This window comes from Mustela lutreola, chromosome 2 (genome assembly GCF_030435805.1).
Source record: "Mustela lutreola isolate mMusLut2 chromosome 2, mMusLut2.pri, whole genome shotgun sequence".
NCBI lineage: Eukaryota > Metazoa > Chordata > Mammalia > Carnivora > Mustelidae > Mustela > Mustela lutreola.
Genome location: NC_081291.1, coordinates 90,042,145 through 90,060,573, shown reverse-complemented (window position 1 = coordinate 90,060,573; position 18,429 = coordinate 90,042,145). Strand labels below are relative to the sequence as shown.

General features: G+C 43.6%; 1 pseudogene; it reads right to left on the bottom strand.

The window, feature by feature from the left end:
- Positions 1-5,898: 5,898 nt before the first annotated feature.
- LOC131826102 (U4 spliceosomal RNA) lies at positions 5,899-6,007 on the bottom strand (annotated as a pseudogene).
- Positions 6,008-18,429: the final 12,422 nt, after the last annotated feature.

Sequence of the window (18,429 nt, the reverse complement as noted above, 5' to 3'; positions counted from 1 at the left end):
TGGGATCGAGTCCCACATCGGGCTCCTTGCTCCGCAGAGAGCCTGCTTCTCCCTCTGACTCTGCCTGCCACTCTGTCTGCCTGTGCTCGCTCTCGCTCGCACTCTCTCTCTGACAAATAAATAAATAAAATCTTTTAAAAAAAAATAAAAATAAAATAAAAAAAGTGCCCCTGCCTCTCATACTGTCCATCTCCTGTTTCCCATGGGAAATGGGTTCGGCCAGCTCCTCCTCACATGGGGATGCTCAGAGGACACCAGCAAATGCTGTCTTTCTCTCTCTCAGAAGTTCCCACTTTCACTGTTGAGAAAAGATGGAACTTTCTTTAAGGATCACAGAAATCGAAGAACTGAGTATTTAAGAAGTAAAGCTATGGCCTGGAGAGTGATGAATAGCAATTTGATTTTATGAACTACAATAATTTGCATTTTATCAAAGCCACAGATGTGAGGTAGAAAAGAAATTAACAACTTCTGTGAAATAGGACTTAGAATTTATAAAAACAAATGTCTTCCCTTTAAAAAAATTTTTTTAGGGACAGCTGGGTGGCTCAGTCAGTTGAGTGTCTGCTTTCAGTCATGATCCCAGTGTCATAGGATAGAGCCCCTCATCAGGCTCTTACTCAGCAGGGAGCCTGCTTCTTCCGCTGCGGGCTGCTCCCCTTGCTTGTTCTCTCTCTCTCTTTCTGACAAATAAATACATAAAATATTTAAAAAATAATAAAATTGCTTTTTACTCTGAACCAAAAGTCACAAAAATTCTTCGGGAATGGATTGTTGTGGCCATTGAGGTTGATTATAGGTTGAGATGAGCATTCTGGACGCAGAGTAAAATATGATTTGAATAATGAATTGTCAAAGCATTCAGTAGGTATAATATGAAGAATAAAACCCCCCCTTGAATTTCCCCCTAGCTCCAGGGCTAAGCACTTGTCATGCTTAATCATTTCTGGTTTTGATTCTTCAATAATTGTCTCCCAAACTCTAGACCAATGTTGTCCAAAACACTTTCTAAGATGATGGAAACATCTCTATCTGTGCTATCTAATGCAATAGCCACTGGCTGCATGTGGCTATAAATTTAAATTTTAATTAATAAAAACTCAATAAAATAAAAACATTGCATCCTCAGTCACCCTAGCAACATTTCGGTCATTCCACTGTCACAGGTGGCTAGCGGCTACCATAACGGACAGTGTGGCTGTAGAGATTATGCTCATCCCTGTGCTTCTGCTTTATCAACTTTTAAAGATCTGTTACTTTACATGAAGGAAAATAAAAATTCAGCTCACTTCACTGCTTCTTCTCTTTTCCCTCCCTTCATTCCCAAGCCCTGCTAGGAACATTTTAGCTTTAGTGCTATTGCTTCGTCATGATAGCTTTTAGCAGTATATTTTATACTGCTTCTCGGTACATCCATTGTTGATTATCATGCTTCGCCCCACCACCTTGGTAGGTCAGGATATTAGAGCTCTTCCCTGTTTCCCTCCAAGATGCCTGCACTCAGAGCTGCCAACCAGCACAGGGCTGTGTGTCCCATTGTCAAGGTCTCTGGATAACATTACATTCTATTCTGGAACTGTAACCTTCCTATGCTTTCTTTCAGGTTGGTTCTAAAATTAAATAACCAGCCTTTATAATGTTATAATTTCTTAAGAATTAATTTGTTATGGAAATAGTGTGACTCAACTTTCCTAGAAGGAGACCTGTGGGATCCCAGGCCACCAAATCTGTACCATTTCAGGTGAATGGAACCAACTTCCACTGTCAGCCAAGACAGAGTAATGGGGAACAGATTTTCCTTCCTGCGTAAAACAACCCAAATCCAGGAAACAGTGGTTTTCAAGACACTGGACCTCGAGCTTAGAAAGACAGTGATATCTTAGAGAAAGAAGCAGGTAGAGGGCACTGTGATTATCTTGAGAAAGCTTGCTGGCCCTGTGCCAGGAGAGGAAGCAAGGTAGAGCCGAGAAGCCACCCTTCCCTCACCCCCAAGTCCAGGAAGTGGGGCTGAGAGACCAGGGAGTCTCATCAAGCTGGCTAGAGTTCGTGGGACAGGGTGCTGGAGGGGAGAGAGCCTCACAGACAGAGAACAGACACCTACAGACGATCAGTGTTCAGCACAGTGCCCATTAGCACAAATGAGGACGTTCCCGAAGGCAGGAGAACCACTGTTATTAGGAGAGCATTTCTCAAACTTTTAAGATTATCAGCCCCTTAACGAATCATCTTAGACATTTTTTTTTAAATGTAATAAAATAATATTTTTTTTTAATTTTTAATTTTTTATAAACATATATTTTTATCCCCAGGGGTACAGGTCTGTGAATCACCAGGTTTACACACTTCACAGCACTCACCAAATCACATACCCTCCCCAATGTCCATAATCCCACCCCCTTCTCCCAAACCCCCTCCCCCCGGCAACCTCTGCAACAACATGGATGGAACTAGAGCGTATCATCTTAGACATTTTTAACAATCAGTCTCTCCCATGAAATTTAATACCATACATAGAAATATATCTGCATAGCTATTTATGTATTGTATGTATATTGTACTTTATATAATTATGTATTATATGCATATATGTGTGTGTGTGCGTGTATTTGTATGCACTAGAGAGTTACACGGCTTGCAAAAAAGTAGAAAGTTATGATCTATATGAGGAGAAAAATCCATGAATCCATGAACGAAAACCAACCTAGAACAGATGTTGGGATTAGCGGACAAAAGTATTAAAACACTTATTTCAGATGTTCTTTATGTTCAGAAATTCAAGCAGTGCATGGATCATATACAAAAGACAAAGACTGGACTTCTGGTGATGGAAACATCAGTGTGTGAGTGAAAGCTACAATGGCTGGGATTAATGGCAGATTAGACTTTTCAAAAGAAAAAAATGAGTGCACTTAAAAACATCATAATAGAAACTCTCCAATATAAAACACACAGAAGGGGGAAAAAAGAACAAGGCAAACAAATGAACAGAGCATCAGTGAGTTGTGGGACAACTGCAGGTGGTTTAATATGTGTCATTGGGGAGTGCCCAAAGGCGAGGAGAAAGTGGGAAGAACCCCAAAAGACACTGAAAATATAACAAACATTGTGTACAATTGACAAGCGCTTTAAGTCCGCAGACGCAGGAATCTCAGCAAACCCCAAGCACAGAACACATGAAGAAAACTACACTAGGGAACATCAAAATCAGAGTGCTCGAAGCCCACAGTGATAAAGGGGAAAATCTGAAAAGCAACCGGAGAGAAAAAGACATTCTACATGGAAGAACAAAAATGAGGGTGACAGCAGATTCGGCAGGTGGCAGGAGTGCAGGTGAGAAGTCAGGGAGCAACATCTGTAAATGACTGACTAACAGAAAAGAAGCCATCTCCCTCGATTCCTATGCCCGCAAAAACATCTTCCAAATAAGGCAAAATAAAACTTTTTTCATGTGTACAAAAGCTAAAGCAATTCTTACCAACAGGCCCACACTACAAGACATAACATTTTTTTTTAACGTTTTATTTATTTATTTATTTATTTATTTGAGAGAGCAAGAGAGAGAACAGGGGAGGGAGAGGGCCGAGGGAGACAGAGGCAGAAATCTCCAGCAGACTCTGCACTGAGGTTGGAGCCTGATGTGGGGCTTGATCCCACGACTCTGAGATCATGGCCTAAGCTGAAACCAAGAGTCAGATGCCTAATTGACTCATCCACCCAGGTGCCCCAAGACATCACTTTTTAAGAAAGTTCTCGGGAAGAAGAAAATGATAGCAGACGGAATTATGGATCTGTACAAAGGGATTAAGAGTTTGGGAAATGGGAACTGTATATATAAATAGATAAGATATTTTTCTTATTTAAATCTCTTTAAGAGGATCTTTGACTGTTCCAAAAATAATGTTGGAATATTATGTAAATGGAAAACACATAACAACAAAAGCCCAAGATCCTCAAGGTGAGAAATAGAAGTATATCACTGTGAGGTTTTTGAGCTTTGTGTGAAGTGATAAGACATCACTTCAAAGTGCAGTGTTGTGAGTAAAGACATACGCTCTAACCCCTAGGAAACCACCAGAAGAACAAAACAAAGGTATAGCTCATAATTCAACAAAGGAGGTGAACCAGAGTAGTAAACACTCTAAAGAAAAAGAAGAAAAAGGGGGAAAGGACACACAGATGGGGCAAATAGAACACAACAGGCAGAATCAAATACAAAAATTCGATAAATCTGACTTTAAAATTAGTTTCTTTTTCTTTTCTTTTCTTTCTTTCTTTCTTTCTTTTTTTTTTTTCTTTCTTTTTTTTTTTTTTTTTTTTTTTTTTTTTTTTTTGAGATGCTGCTGAGAAAACTGAAAGTCAGGCTGGAATAAGTATTTTTAACACTATACTTGAAGAAGAACTTGTTTCCAGAATATGTAAAGAACTCTTACAACTCAGTAGTCAGAAAGCAAGCAATATAATAAAAAATCATAGGTAAAGAAATATTGACAAAAGAAAATATAATGGCCAAAAAGCTTAAGAATTATATTCAGTATCATTAGTTGTTAGGGAAATGCAAATGGAAACCACAATCAGATAGCATACCGCACCTGCGACAATGATTAAAATTTAAAATATTGACAATACTGCACTCTTTGACGAGAATATGGAACAACTCTAATTCTCATACATTGTCAAAACGCAAAATGGTGCATCTATTTTGGAAAACAGGTGGATGTTTGCTATAGTTAAAATTACACTTAATTTATGAACCAATAATTCTGATCCTAGAGTTTCTGCAGAGAAATGAAAACTTCATCCTCTGTGAGATTTGTATAAGATTATTGACAACAGCTTTACTCATAATATTCAAAACTTTAAACTGCCCAAATGATCATCAGCAAGAAGATGGATAAACAAAATTGTGCTGTATTCATGCGATTTAATACTTCTCAACTCTAGAGAACAGACTGCTGGTGGCTGCCACAAACGTGGATCACTGTAAAAACCCTCGTGCTGAGTGCATAAAGCCAGACAATGAAGAATGCCTGCCCTGTGCTCCTAGGGAGCTCTGGAACAGGCGAAGCTGGACTCGACCGTAGAAATGGTTTTGCAGGGCTTTGTCCGCCAAGGAACCCTCAGGAGGGACGCAGATATGACATGGATGCGAATCTACCTCTAGATCAATTGTAGTTACGCTGGTCTTTGTTACAACATACCAGCCGCCTGTCAAAAACTCGCTGAGTTGGGGCGCCTGGGTGGCTCAGTGGGTTAAGCCTCTGCCTTCGGCTCAGGTCATGATCTTAGGGTCCTGGGATCGAGCCCCACATTGGACTCTCTGCTCCGCGGGGAGCCTGCTTCCTCCTCTCTCTCTGCCTCTCTGCCTACTTCTGATCTCTGTCAAATAAATAAAATAATGTTTAAAAAAAAAAACTCGCTGAGTTGTATATTTGAAATCTGAGTATTTTTTTGTATAGAACTTATATTTCAATAAAGTTGAGGTTACATTTTTAAAAGGAGATTGTAAGTTAAAGACCAGCAGAAAAACAATTGGGAAAAGAAGTGGGAAGAGGGAACATGATACTATTTCGTATTTTTCCTTTATCAGTAAAATCCTTTCTGTTTCTTAATTATATAATTTTTTTTACACATTATTTTCTTTTGAAGGCTTTTTTTTTACCCCTCTGAGTCTTCTGATTTCTTGTTTTTAATTTGGACTAACTGCTTTCCAGAACTGCTGCACAGATTCAATTCTGAGATTTATTTTATTTAGTATGGTGCTGACCTAGTTTTACTATATAAACTGGATCCTGGATCCTATGTGTTGTTGGGGTTGAGGGGGTGGGAATAGTCTTTGCTTTTTGCTCAGGATGCCTGTGAGTAATTCTTTCAGAGAATGTTTATGGACAGCAGATTTTCTGAGTCTGTCCACGTTCAAAAATTCTTCGTCTTGCTCCCATATTTCAATTAGCAACAATCACGCCTTGGATAAACCTCATTGGCTACGATACTGCCACTGTGCAAAGCTTGCTCCCATATTTGATGGCAAGTTTGACTGGGTGTCTAATCCAAGGCTCTAAACCATTTCTCTCAGAACTTTGAAGTATGACTACATTTTCCTCCAGTGCTGGGATTGTTTCTGAGCAACAGACCATTCTGATTCTTATTCTGATTCTTTTGTGGGTAGCCAGTTTCATTTTCTTGGGAACTTAGGGATCTGTTCTCTATTTTTGGTGTTCTAAAATGTTGTGGTGAAGTATATATAACTTTACTCACTCATTCAACAGACACTTATTGTAGATACTGATTTCAGGGAAGCCTGAGAGCTAGAAATAGAACAATAACTTCCCCATTCTCATGGAGGTTACATTCTGGTGTGGGAAAGAGATGATAAAATATAAACAAGTACATGAGATCCCTGCAGATTGATAAGTACTAGGAAGAAAATAAAAGAGGAATGGGGTTATAAGGAGCACGTTAGCTGAACCGGTCAAGGGAGGCCTCTCTGAGGAGGTAGCATTGGGCACAGGCCTCAGTAATGAGGAGCCCTGGGTTGATCTGGGAAAGAACATTACAAGAAAGGGAACACGACAGCACCTGGGTGGCTCAGTTGATTAAGCGTCTGCCTTGGGCTCAGGTCATGATCCTGGAGTCCTGGAATCAAGCCCTGAGTTGGGCTCTCTGCTCAGCGGGGACTCTGCTTCTCCCTCTGCCTCTGCCCCTCCTCCCTGCTTTTGCTCTCTCATGCTCTCTCTGTCAAATAAATAAATGAAGTCTTAAAAACAAAAAACAAAACACACTCCCAAAGGGCCGAGGTGGGAATGGGCAGGGAGCAGGAAGATCAGTCGGGAAGCCGTTACTATGAACCAGGGAGGCAGTGAAGGTTGGGAACAGAGTGTAGCAGTAGAGATGGGGAGACATCGTCGGTCTGGGCTCTTAATTGGATGTGGCAGGAGAGAACCCGAAAGCAGGAATGACTCGAGTTTTCATCCGGGCATCTAGGAGAATGGTGTGCCTTTAACTGAGAGAGGGAGACACAGGGAGCAGCAGGTTTGGAGGAGAAAATCACATCTAAGCCAAGATGCCCAAGAGACTGTCAGAGTCCAGTGTCTGTGCCAGATATCTGGGGCAGGTGAGGGAAGCAGATGCAAGAGTCTTCTGCGTGCAGGTGCTGTGCGGTGTCCTGCATGAGACCTGACGGGACCTTCCGTTCTGAAGTCCTTGTGTGAATTGTGCATCTTCGAGTCTGGACCTTTTTCCCCTGCTATTTCTGTATTATAACCTGAACATTCTGCCTGCCCTTTCTTTCCAGAATTCCTATTAGGTGGATGTTTCATTCCGTGGATCAATCCTCATTTTGTTATTTTCCTTTGTTTTATTCATCTGTTTGCACTTTTATTTTTAAGATTTTATTTATTTATTTGACAGAGAGAGAGAGAGAGCACAAGTAGGCAGAGAGGCAGGCAGAGAGAGAGAGGATGAAGCAGGCTCCCCACTGAACAGAGAGCCCGATTCAGGGCTCCATCCCAGGACTGAGGGATCATGACCTGAGCGGAAGGCATAGGCTTTAACCCACTGAGCCACCCCCCGGAGCCCCCACCTGTTTGCACTTTTGTTCTGTGTCTTTCTTGCCTCTTTTGTCTGGCTGTCATATTAATCCAGATGATGTTGGCTTTTTAAAAAAAAATTATATATATATATATATATATATATATATATATATATATATCTCCAAGACCTCTTTGTTGTTTTCTGATGGTTGTCTCTTCTTTTGGGCCATCTGTTCTTGTTTCATGACCAGAATCAGGACCCTATTTAGACCTTTTGTAAGTGTGTTTCTTTTCCCTGTGTTATATTCTATGTGGTCAGCTGTCCTGTTTATTTCTCTTGGACCTTCTCTCTCTCTCTCTTTTTTTTTAAAGATTTTATTTATTTATTTGACAGACAGAGATCACAAGTAGGCAGAGAGGCAGGCATAGAGAGAGAGGAGGAAGCAGGCTCTCTGTGGAGCAGAGAGCATGTTGCGGGGCTCGATGCCAGCTCATGACCTGAGCTGAAAGCAGAGGCTTTAACCCACTGAGCTACCCAGGTGCCCTGCACCTTCTCTTTTGTACTCTGCTTTTCATCAATTGTCAGGAGGGCTGTAGTGCCAGTTCCTGTTTATGAATGAAACACTGCTGGACTGGTCAACATGGCTGGGAGGGTTTCTGCGCTTGGGTGTTCTCTTGTCTTCCCCTGAGGGGGACTCCCAGAGAGGGTGGAGCGTGCCTGTTGGCAGGCTTCGCGGCAGTCTATAAGCAGGAACTGCCAGTCAAGCTGTTATCTTAAATGCTTGTAAATTGAGGGTAGCGTAAACTCTTTGGACAAATTACATTATAAACTAGAAAAGAAGTGGCGGACATAAGTTACCCCTCTCTGAAAACACAGGCAAGTATTACCAATTAATCCCACCTCTTACTGAGTCTTGATTGATGAATGATGCCTGCTCTGTGTGTGTGGGAGGAGGGGCTCAGAGCAGACGGCTCTTCTGTGTGCTTCCCGCTTCAGACCACACCACGATCAAAGCATCAGAGCTTGGGAGTTTGTAGTTCCGATGCAGTCTGGAGGAGATGCTCAGAAACTGGTCTGGGGGCCTTTACAATCATCATTCTATTCAGTGATCAGTCACAGTTAGATGTACATAGATTTACTTTGGTCTCTGTTGCCAGAATGCTGAAAGTAGGGCTGACCTGAGAGGAAACCCAGTTGCGTATAAAGTAGCTGCGTACGTTAGTCCTAAAGTGCATGTGCATTGATTAGGGGAGCGATGGTGTCCCAAGCTAGATGCAAGTTATTTTTGGAATATACATACCTCTGTTAATTCCACAGACACAGTTAACCAGAGTGCACTGTGTCCGGTGGTATTTTTAATGGCTGATATGAAAGACGCATATTTACGGACTCTGCTAAAGAACACAAACTGGATGTTGTCTTGAGCAACTTGGAAAGACAGATTGGAATGGTTTAGAAAGGATGCCAGAGTAAAAGTAGCAGCACATGTTGTAGCCACAGGGAAAAATTCAGAGGAATGAAGGCAGGGAGGACAGAATTCAAATGCAAGGTGGGCTAGGTCGCCTGCATGCAAGGTTAGTGGGGCTCCCACTAGGAAGTTATAGTGATTCAGTCCCAGTTTCATGAGGCTCAATGTTAATCAGAAATATGAAAGAGAAACGTGATGATGGGATAAATGATGATCTGAAGAGGGAAATGGGCCAGAGCTATAACCATAAGTGTTTCCAGAAGCCAGAGCCAGGCTGGTGGTATAAATGCATGAAATAGCTGGGAGGGCAGTAGGGAGTAGTGAAGCCTGCAGCTAAGTGGAAAGTTAATATCACCTCTGCAGACACTCTAATTCCGATTCACTGCCACCACCAACATACCGGCCAGGCATACAGAAATTTCTCAGAACTCACAGAAGACTGTATTTGTGGCATCACAGGCAGTCAGCATCCCCAGTCCCTAGAACTGTTGCATCAGTAATGGTCGGGGTAGTCGGCCACCCCTGGGATGCCTGTGGGTTGTGATAGTGCACCTAGTTACCCAGCCACGGCTGTTTCACAGTGCTTCCTATCTACTTCAAAGTTACCTTCGGTGTAGAGAGCACTATCACCAGAATCTCCACTTAATTTGCAGAGACATAGAGGAGAAGGAAAAGAATTGCCCTGATTGGGGTGTGGTTGGGATGGAGAATCTTCTTGCAGCTTTCCTCCCGCATCTGCTGTTGGCTCATGGCGTTCACTAGGAACATGAATATTCATGTGACTATAATATGAATGCTGATTAAATGAAAAAGGCAAATTGAGGTCACATTCACAAGATTTGGGGGAGCTCATGACACTTGAGTCTTGGCATTTTATAATCTCAGGAGGAATCTATCAGGGATGAAAATGCGTCTCCATTAGGCTTGGGTAAAGGAATTGGTTGGCACAGTAGTATTTCAGATGTGGCCACGGCTCTTGCGTTCATCAAATCCAGTATGTTTTCAAAATGCAGAAACTGAGGCCAGAGATGTTAAGAGATTATCCAAGGCCACAGAACTTGCCAGGGTCAGATGTCAGACCAGACCCTGGGAGCTCTGGTTCCAAACACAATTCCCTTTCAACTCTGTTCCTATAATTTTGTTGAATTTGGAGCTGATGCCTAACAGTGATGTATCTACTCTGGAAATGACTCCTCGGTTCACATAGGTCAGCAGTGTGGAACAGACCAGCCAAAGTGGTGTCACCTATCAGATACACATTTAGATGTTTTCATCCTGGTGTGGGATTCGGCTCTCGAATTTTGCACCCATCTTCATTTGGGAATTTTAACAACATTTTTATCAGTAATAAAATTCCTGAAACTGATGTAATACTGTCTGCTCCCTCACTTAAACAAGAAATCGAAATTTGGGCCTAAAAGATAAAATCCAGGGACACCTGGGTGGCTCGGTGGATTAAAGCCTCTACCTTTGGCTCAGGTCATGGGATCAAGCCCCACACTAGGTTGCTGCTCAGCAGGGAGCCTGCCTCTCCCTTTCTCTCTGCCTGCCTCTCTGCCCACTTGTGATCTCTGTCTGTCAAATAAATAAATAAAATCTTAAAAAAAATAAAATCCATATTCCCTTAGTATGTATACATATCTTCCTACCATGTAAATTATATCTATTGTTAAAATAACTCTAGAAAGCATGAGCTTTATCTTAGATACAAAATAGTTAAGATCATGTCTTGAAGAGAGCAGAAAAATGCAGATGACGTTGACCGGTAAAATATAGCTAGAAAATGCTCATAAAAATGCACCTTAATAGAACAAACTTAGAGATTGACTTTTATTGTCATGTCTATACTAGCAGCACAAAATGGCTTCCTATCTATAACATGTCAAGCTTTCTCCAAAAAGGAACCTGACCTGGATTTGAATATAGAGCATTAGTGAAGACAGTGAGAGAGATAGAGAGAGAGAAGTATTTGGAGAAAAAAACCTCGAAAAACAAAATGTCAATATGGGTACGAGGCCTGAGATTCTGCATTTATAACAGATTACCATGTCATGTCTACACTGTGTGTTCAAAGACCACATCTGAACAGCAGGAGTCTAGAGACTATCCTGATTGTCTGTACAAAAACAGTTACATGAATGAATTCTGCCAATAATATATATAAGGCATTTAAATTTGCCCAGTGATTTTCACTGGAAAAATGAGGAGTTTGGGGAAAATTGAGTGGATTTATAAGTGAGAGTATATGACATATTTATAAGCACTACTTAAACTTCTCATAAATTTCTATGATACACCATATATATTCATCATAATTTGTAATAAATCATCAATAAATGTTCATTTCTATCCTGGATCGTTCCTAAGTCAGAAAAATCTTTGTGTTGGCTCATGCGAGCAAGAGAAATCTTCTCCCATTGTCCCCACGTCCATGGCTGGAGAAGGGAACACCAGGGACCCTCAGGCAGACCAGAGTGATGACACAGAAGGGTTGGCTAGAACCAGCAACTGCAGGAGCCTTTGCCTTCCACAGAGGTGCCCTGGGGGCTGCTGTGTGGAAGACGCAAATGTACATTAGACTTTGTTTTTGTTTTTGTTTTTTTTTTTTTAACTGTAAATATTTTAAAAGGGAAGTTAGGAAACTGTGCTTTCCAGATGAGGAAATTGTGGCCTCAAGAGGCAAAGTGACTTCCCTAGAGAGATCGAGTCCCTGTCCTGGTCCATCCAGTGTTCTTATCAGCCCTGTTCTCACAGCACCACTCTTCCCTAAACGACCCCCCACTCTCTTTGTCATCACTCCTATTTTCTTTCTGAAAAAACAGGTACTGTCTCAGACCCAGGACCAGTGTTTGGATTCAAACAGACTCCTCCTTGTGGTGGATCCCCTCCCCGCCCAATGCCTAGTGTGAACTTGGACAAGGGTCTTAGAAATAAGAATGTCTGGCCCCTGGGGCTCAGCCAAAAGAGGTTCTTGCTCCCCAAGTGTGAGGTAATTTGGCTGAGCTATAATCACACAACAGACTTTTATAAGTGGACTTGGTATATCACACATGCACGCGCACACACACACACACACACACACACACACACACAGAGCAGCTTCCCCCAAGGATCTCTGACTCAGAGTTCTTTGTCTTCTTCACCTAAGGATTTTTGGGACCCCTCTCTCTTTTGAGGTTTCTTTGACCTAAATGGAACACATCTTGTGTAAGAACTATATCAGCAAGAAAATTCTCACCAAGTATCCCTCATGAACGTGTGCTGGTGACAGGATTCTTGTTCTTCCCCACCAGCAGCAAACGAAGGCGTTATACAGTCTGCATTCATCCGCACTTACTTCTTGAGCTCCTATATGTGCGAGACTCTGTTCTAGGCTCTGGGGAAAGAGGACATTAGTTGACTCTATAAAGGGGTCAGGCAACAAGCCAACCAACGTTGGAATAAATGGCGAGCTGTAATGGAAGTTTTATGGAAACAAGTCAAGAGTTACTTTAAAGAATGGCAGGAGGGATTCTCTTTTGGGTATAGTTGTCAAGGAAGGCAAAGCCTTATGACCTTCAGAAGATTGGATTTACCCACACAAAAAGTGGTAGAGCTAGCATTCCGGGCAGAGAAGAACATGTGTGGAGGGAGCTGAGGCAGGGGAGCTTGGTATATTGGGGAACTCGGTCTGTTGGGTACAAGAGGAGACACACAAAGGGAAGAGTGACCTAGGTGAGTCTGGAGAGACAGGCAGGGACTGGATAACGTGGAGCTTTGTAGGCCACAGGTGTGAGAGGAGTAGGTTTTATCCTACATATGATCGGACCGCTGTTGAAGGATTTTAAGGGTCTGATTTCACTTTTGTTATAAGATCGTTTTTGTCGCTTGATGGAGGAAACAGTGGAAGGTTGCAAGAGCTGTAGTGGAGGGACCAGAGTGCAGATGCAATAATATTTCAGCAAGGGGGGCGGTAGCCTCCATTACAAAGGTTGCAATAGAGGAAAGGTGCATCCAGGATGTATATTGGTGGCAAGGACTTTCTACACAATGGATGAGTTAGATGAATAAAAGGAGGGATGAGGACAACTTCTAAGATTCTTACTTAAGAAACGGTACCAGAAAGACTAGGGGAAAAGCACATTTGGGGGAGATCAAGAGTTCCTTTTTGGACATGTTGACATTGAGATCCCACTAAACATCTAAGTGGAGATGTTTAGGCAGGTGGACATATGAATTTGGAGCATAGAGGGGCAGCCAAGAATGGGAAGATAAATTTGGGGATCATTAGCATACATACATGGCCTGTATTGCCAAGGGGGTTGATGAGAAGATCTGGGAGACGGTGTTGGTAAAGTGGAAGACTCAGGACAGAGCTATGAGGATTCCCAACCTTTAGAGCAGATAAGTGGCTTGTTTGGAATTCTCACCATTGACATCCTTGTTTTTTCTTACGGTATTGGGTGACATTGCTTTGAGTCATGTCTCCCACATACTTTGCAACAGCACAAGAGATATTTTATATGAAGAACCAAATGTACCATTTTGGAGACAGTGTAGGAGGCAGGAAGCTGAAGAGGTGCTCACCGTCAGTGGATCATTACTGGCGCCATTTGTATTTTTTAACCATTTATCTCATTGACATTGACGCAGGGCAAGATTTGTGTGTGTCATGGGAAGCAAACAACACTGTGACACAGTGTGTAGCTTGTGTCTCCTTCAGAATAAAGTCCAAATGCCAGTGCCCTCCTTGAGGAGCCAGTCCTCTTGCCCAGGCTCCCATCACCCTCTCTGGAGCACCCTTGGCTCCAGCAGCACTGGAGGGATACTGACCCTTCTGGCATGTATGTCTTCTTGCCCTGTCTCCCACCCCTCAGCCCGCCTGGCCACCTTCTTCTTATCCTTTATTCACCCCTCCTGCATGCTGCTTGGGGAACACATTCTTCCCATACCTTTCCATCCCCAAACACTGGCCCACCATGTCACTCTGGGTACCTCATATCATGTGGGATCATGTATGTGAGATCCCAACGTGGAATTTGTATTCTTATACTGCTCTCACCTCCCACCTGCCTTTCCTCATCTCTGCCCTACAGATTTTGGATTTGCCAGTAGCCTCCACCATCACTTTGGCCATTTTGTTGCAATAAATGTCCTGGTGGACTCTGACTGCTATGAGCAGGTGTCTAGTTAGCTAGGGCTGCATTACTGAACATCCATAAAACTGTGTGGCTAAACCAACCACCAGTTTATTCTCTTCATGGCATCTGTGAGTTGAGAAGTTGGAAAGGGCACAACAGGCATTTCTCTCTCCTCTGTAAATGGCTGGGGCTCCACTGGGATGATCTCAGTGGCTGTGGCGGGGTGAGGGGTGGGATTCAATTGACTGGGGGAATAAGACTACAGGGCTGGGGGACCTAAGGCCGAGATGACTTCCTCATACATACTCCTGGCTCTGGGGCTGGGATGGAGGGCGACTGGGCTCAGGAAGACTGCCAGCCAGAGCACCTCCACATGAATGTCCTGATGGCTGTCTCAGGGAGGTCCAGCTGCTCAAGGACCCAGAAGGGAACATTCCCTGGTGACAAGGCAGAGCTGCGTGACCATTTATAATCTCACCTCAGAAGTCACTGAGCAATACTCCTGCCATAACCCCTTCTTTGAAGTAGTCACAGGCTCAGCCAGATCAAGGGGAAGTGGCATAGCCCCAGCCTCTTGAATGTCAAGAATTAATGGCCAAATTTCAAAACTACCGCCAGCCATCAACCAGGAACCAAGTCCCAGCAAGATGGACCCAGCTTAGCCTTAATCCCCCGGAGGTGTGGACATGCCCCAGCACATCCATAAACCCAAGAGACATTGGGTGAGACTCTGGGCTCATGGCAGGGGTGGAGGTGGGGTGAAGATCCCACTTAGAACCCGAATCTGCCCAGAGCTGGCAGGGAAAGACATCTCCACTTCCTTGTCTGTTCCCGGCTGACTCCCACTCACACCGAGAACATAAATATCACCTGGGTCTGGCAAAGTCTCATATTTAATACTGTCTCAATAAATGCCATTAAATGAACGACTCAATGCATGCATGAAGCACTGAGTACATGAGAACTTTAAGTAGAGATAAGCAGTGAAGGCAGGGTGTCTCTGCCACCTCTTCCCGGGTTCTAGGCCCAATCTCCTTTGCATATCATTTCCACTGTCCTAGAATGACAGGGAGACAAATGCATAAGGGAAATAATTTTCTTATTTCTCTTTATCTTTTGCTTTCTAGGCATTGGAGTCAGAGTGCCTGGGTTCGAATCCCATGGTTAGCCATTGACTAACCATGTGGTCCTGAACAATTCAATTGACCTTAGTTTCTGTATCTGTAAATAGACATGATTGCAACACCTACACCAAAGGGATTTTTAAAAAATATTGTTTATTTATTTGATAGTTAGAGAGAGAGAGAGAGAGACATTGAGAGAGGAAATACAAGCAGGGGAAGTGGAAGAGGGAGAAGCAGGTTTCCCGCGGAACAAGGAACCCGACGTGGGTCTCGATTCCATGATCATGGGATCATGACCTGAGTGGAAGACAGACACTTAACCACTGAGCCCCCCAGGCGCCCCCCAGTGGGATGTTTTGAGGATTGTATGAGTTCATACACGTAACATGCTTGGAACCATGCCTGGCATGTTGTAAGAGCTGAATCAGCTATGATGGTCCTTATCAGGGTCTCCTTTGAGAGAATTATTACTCTAGTTCTTGGTAACTCTCTCATCAAGGATCAAATTTAGCCCTCAATGTAATTCTCTTTCCAGCTGTCTGAGGCAGGAAATTGGTCTGGGAAGGCAGAAGTGATATTCCGAAGGCTTCACAACTGGCACCGTGCACTGTGGATACTGTGGTGACGTGAGACGGCCCCAGCCTTGGGAGGCTGGTGAGTGTCATGGGTCCGCAGGCCGGGATGTGAGCACCAGTACCAGGTAACCCTCCATCCCACCAGGTCCAGGCCTTCGTAGGGGGGCAGAGTTCAGGACCTGGGAACTGTGACAGGCTGGCTGGCAGGTACATATCCAGTGTGGCCCCTGACAGAGCCTGGAGGGCTAAGGAGGAGGGAGATATAGGGGAGATTCGGGGCAGTGGCTCCTTTTCTACTCTTATGGAAACATGTCAACACTCTAGCAATAGGTATGATCGATTATTCCAGCATGGGTCTGTTTACCTTCAGTGGGGCGGGGACAATTGGGCTGAACATGAAAGCCCCGCCCCCCCACTACGTCCTCCTGTGAACACTTCTGGGGCACAGATCTTGGTTGTCATTGTCCTGTTATCCAAAATCAGTTAGTTCAGGTTCGAAGCATGGGGCTTGGACCAGGACTGGTGGGAAACTCACCCTCTTGCCTATTCTCTGTGTCTATTAGGGCCTGTAGAACTCAGGGGTGGGGGGCTCTGGGGACCCCAGAGCCAGCCAGATATGACCCAGGGCCTGGCTCTGGGACCAGCTCTGGGTGCTGACACCAGAATCAGATCTTTAAGGGCTCCTGGCTACCCAAGTTCTTCTTGTTGTGTAGGCAACAGGAAATGTGTAAATAAATTGTGATATGTTCGCACAGTGGAATACCTTAAAGCTGTGGTAAACAAAATACCACAGCTCACCACAGTAGGTGTTCATGGGTGTAACGGTGAGAGAAGGAAGCCAGACCCAAAGCCAGTCTTACTCCATACAAGGAAGGTGCATGTTTTTTGCATGCTCTTCTTCCTCTTCCTTGCCCCTCCCTCCTCCACATCTTCTTCTTGTTCTCCTGCTCCTCTTCCTCCTCTTTCTTCTTTTAATTCTTCTCATGGTTGGCTTTGGAAGCTCCTGGAGATTCCTTGCAGGGCACCTGGGGGGCCTGCTGTGGGGGACATGATTGGAGTGAACCCCCGTTGGAGGTCCGACCATGGCACCATCCTGCTTGATGCCTTCTAATGGCAATACATTGAACCTGGAATAAATTTCAAACTCATCACCATGATTTAAACAAAGGACTGGCAAGCTGCAGTTTGTGGATCAAATCCTACTTACCATCTGTTTTGGGTTTTTTTGGGGGGGTGGGGTTTTTTAAAAATTTAAACTCAAGTTAGTTAATATATAGCATATTGTTAGTTTCAGGGGTAGAGCTTAGTGATACATCAGTTGCATGTAACACCCAGTGCCCTCCTTAATACCCATCACCCAGTTACCCCATCCCCCACCCACCTCCCCCAACCAGCAACCCTCAGTTTTTTCCCTAGAGTTAAGAATCTCCTATGGTTTTCCCTTCCCCTATGTTCAACTGTTTTGTTTCTTAAATTTCACATATGAGTAAAACCATACAGTATTTGTCTTTCTCTGATTGACTTATTTCACTTAGCATAATACCCTCTAGTTCCACCCATGTCATTGCAATGGAGAGATTTCATCCTTTCTGATGGCTGAGTAATATTCCATTGTGTATATACCATATCTTCTTTATCCATTCATCCACTGATAGACAGCTCAGCTCCTTCCATACCATATTTTGGCTATCGTGGACATTTCTGCAAAAAACACTGGGATGCAGGTGCCCCTTTGAATAGTCCCTAGTAATGGCACTTGTTTTTACCAACAAGGTTTATCGGAACACAGTCACACCCAAACTTTACATATTGCCTATGGCTGTTTTCAGCTACAAAAGGAGAATTGACTAGTTGTGACAGAGCACACATGACCTGCAAAGCCTTCAACATTTATTATGTGGCTCTCTCAAAGAAGAAAAATCGCCAACCTCTCATGAGAAGGTCCCACACGATGTGGACCTGCCCAGCCCCAGCCTCATCTCCAGGTTCTGCGGGTCTGGTCTCCCTCCCTCCCATTCTCCAACCACAGGCCATGCTTACCCCCCTCCAGGGGCTTGGTACCTGCTCCTCCAAGCACTTTCCAAGACTGGTCCCTTCTCATCAATCCAGTCTCAATCCTAATGTTCCCATGGTCTTTGTTGGCCACCAGATCTCACTCCTTACTCTCGAGCTTATCAACCTTATTGATTCTTTTCAAGATTTGTTTTTTGGTTTTGTTTACTTGTACACCAACTATATCCCTCAGTGAAAATGTAAACATCATTATGGCCAGGATTTGGTCCATCTTGTTCATGGGTGTGTCCCCAGCACCCAGCACCACAGCCTGTCATAGGGGCTCAGTAAATACTAGTTGAACAAACAAATGGAGGGATGAACATTTTCTAGAAGACAACACTACACACTGAAGACCTAGAGTAACAGACCATGTCATTCATAAAGCCCTTGCCATCCAATGATCACATACATTGCAATTTAATTCCCTTTAACAGCCTGTGCCATTGGCGGTATAACACCCATTCTATAGATGAGGAAACTGAGGCTCGGAATGGTGACTCTACTTGCCCACAGTCACACAGTCAGCAAGTGACAGAATGAGATCAGACTCATCTGAA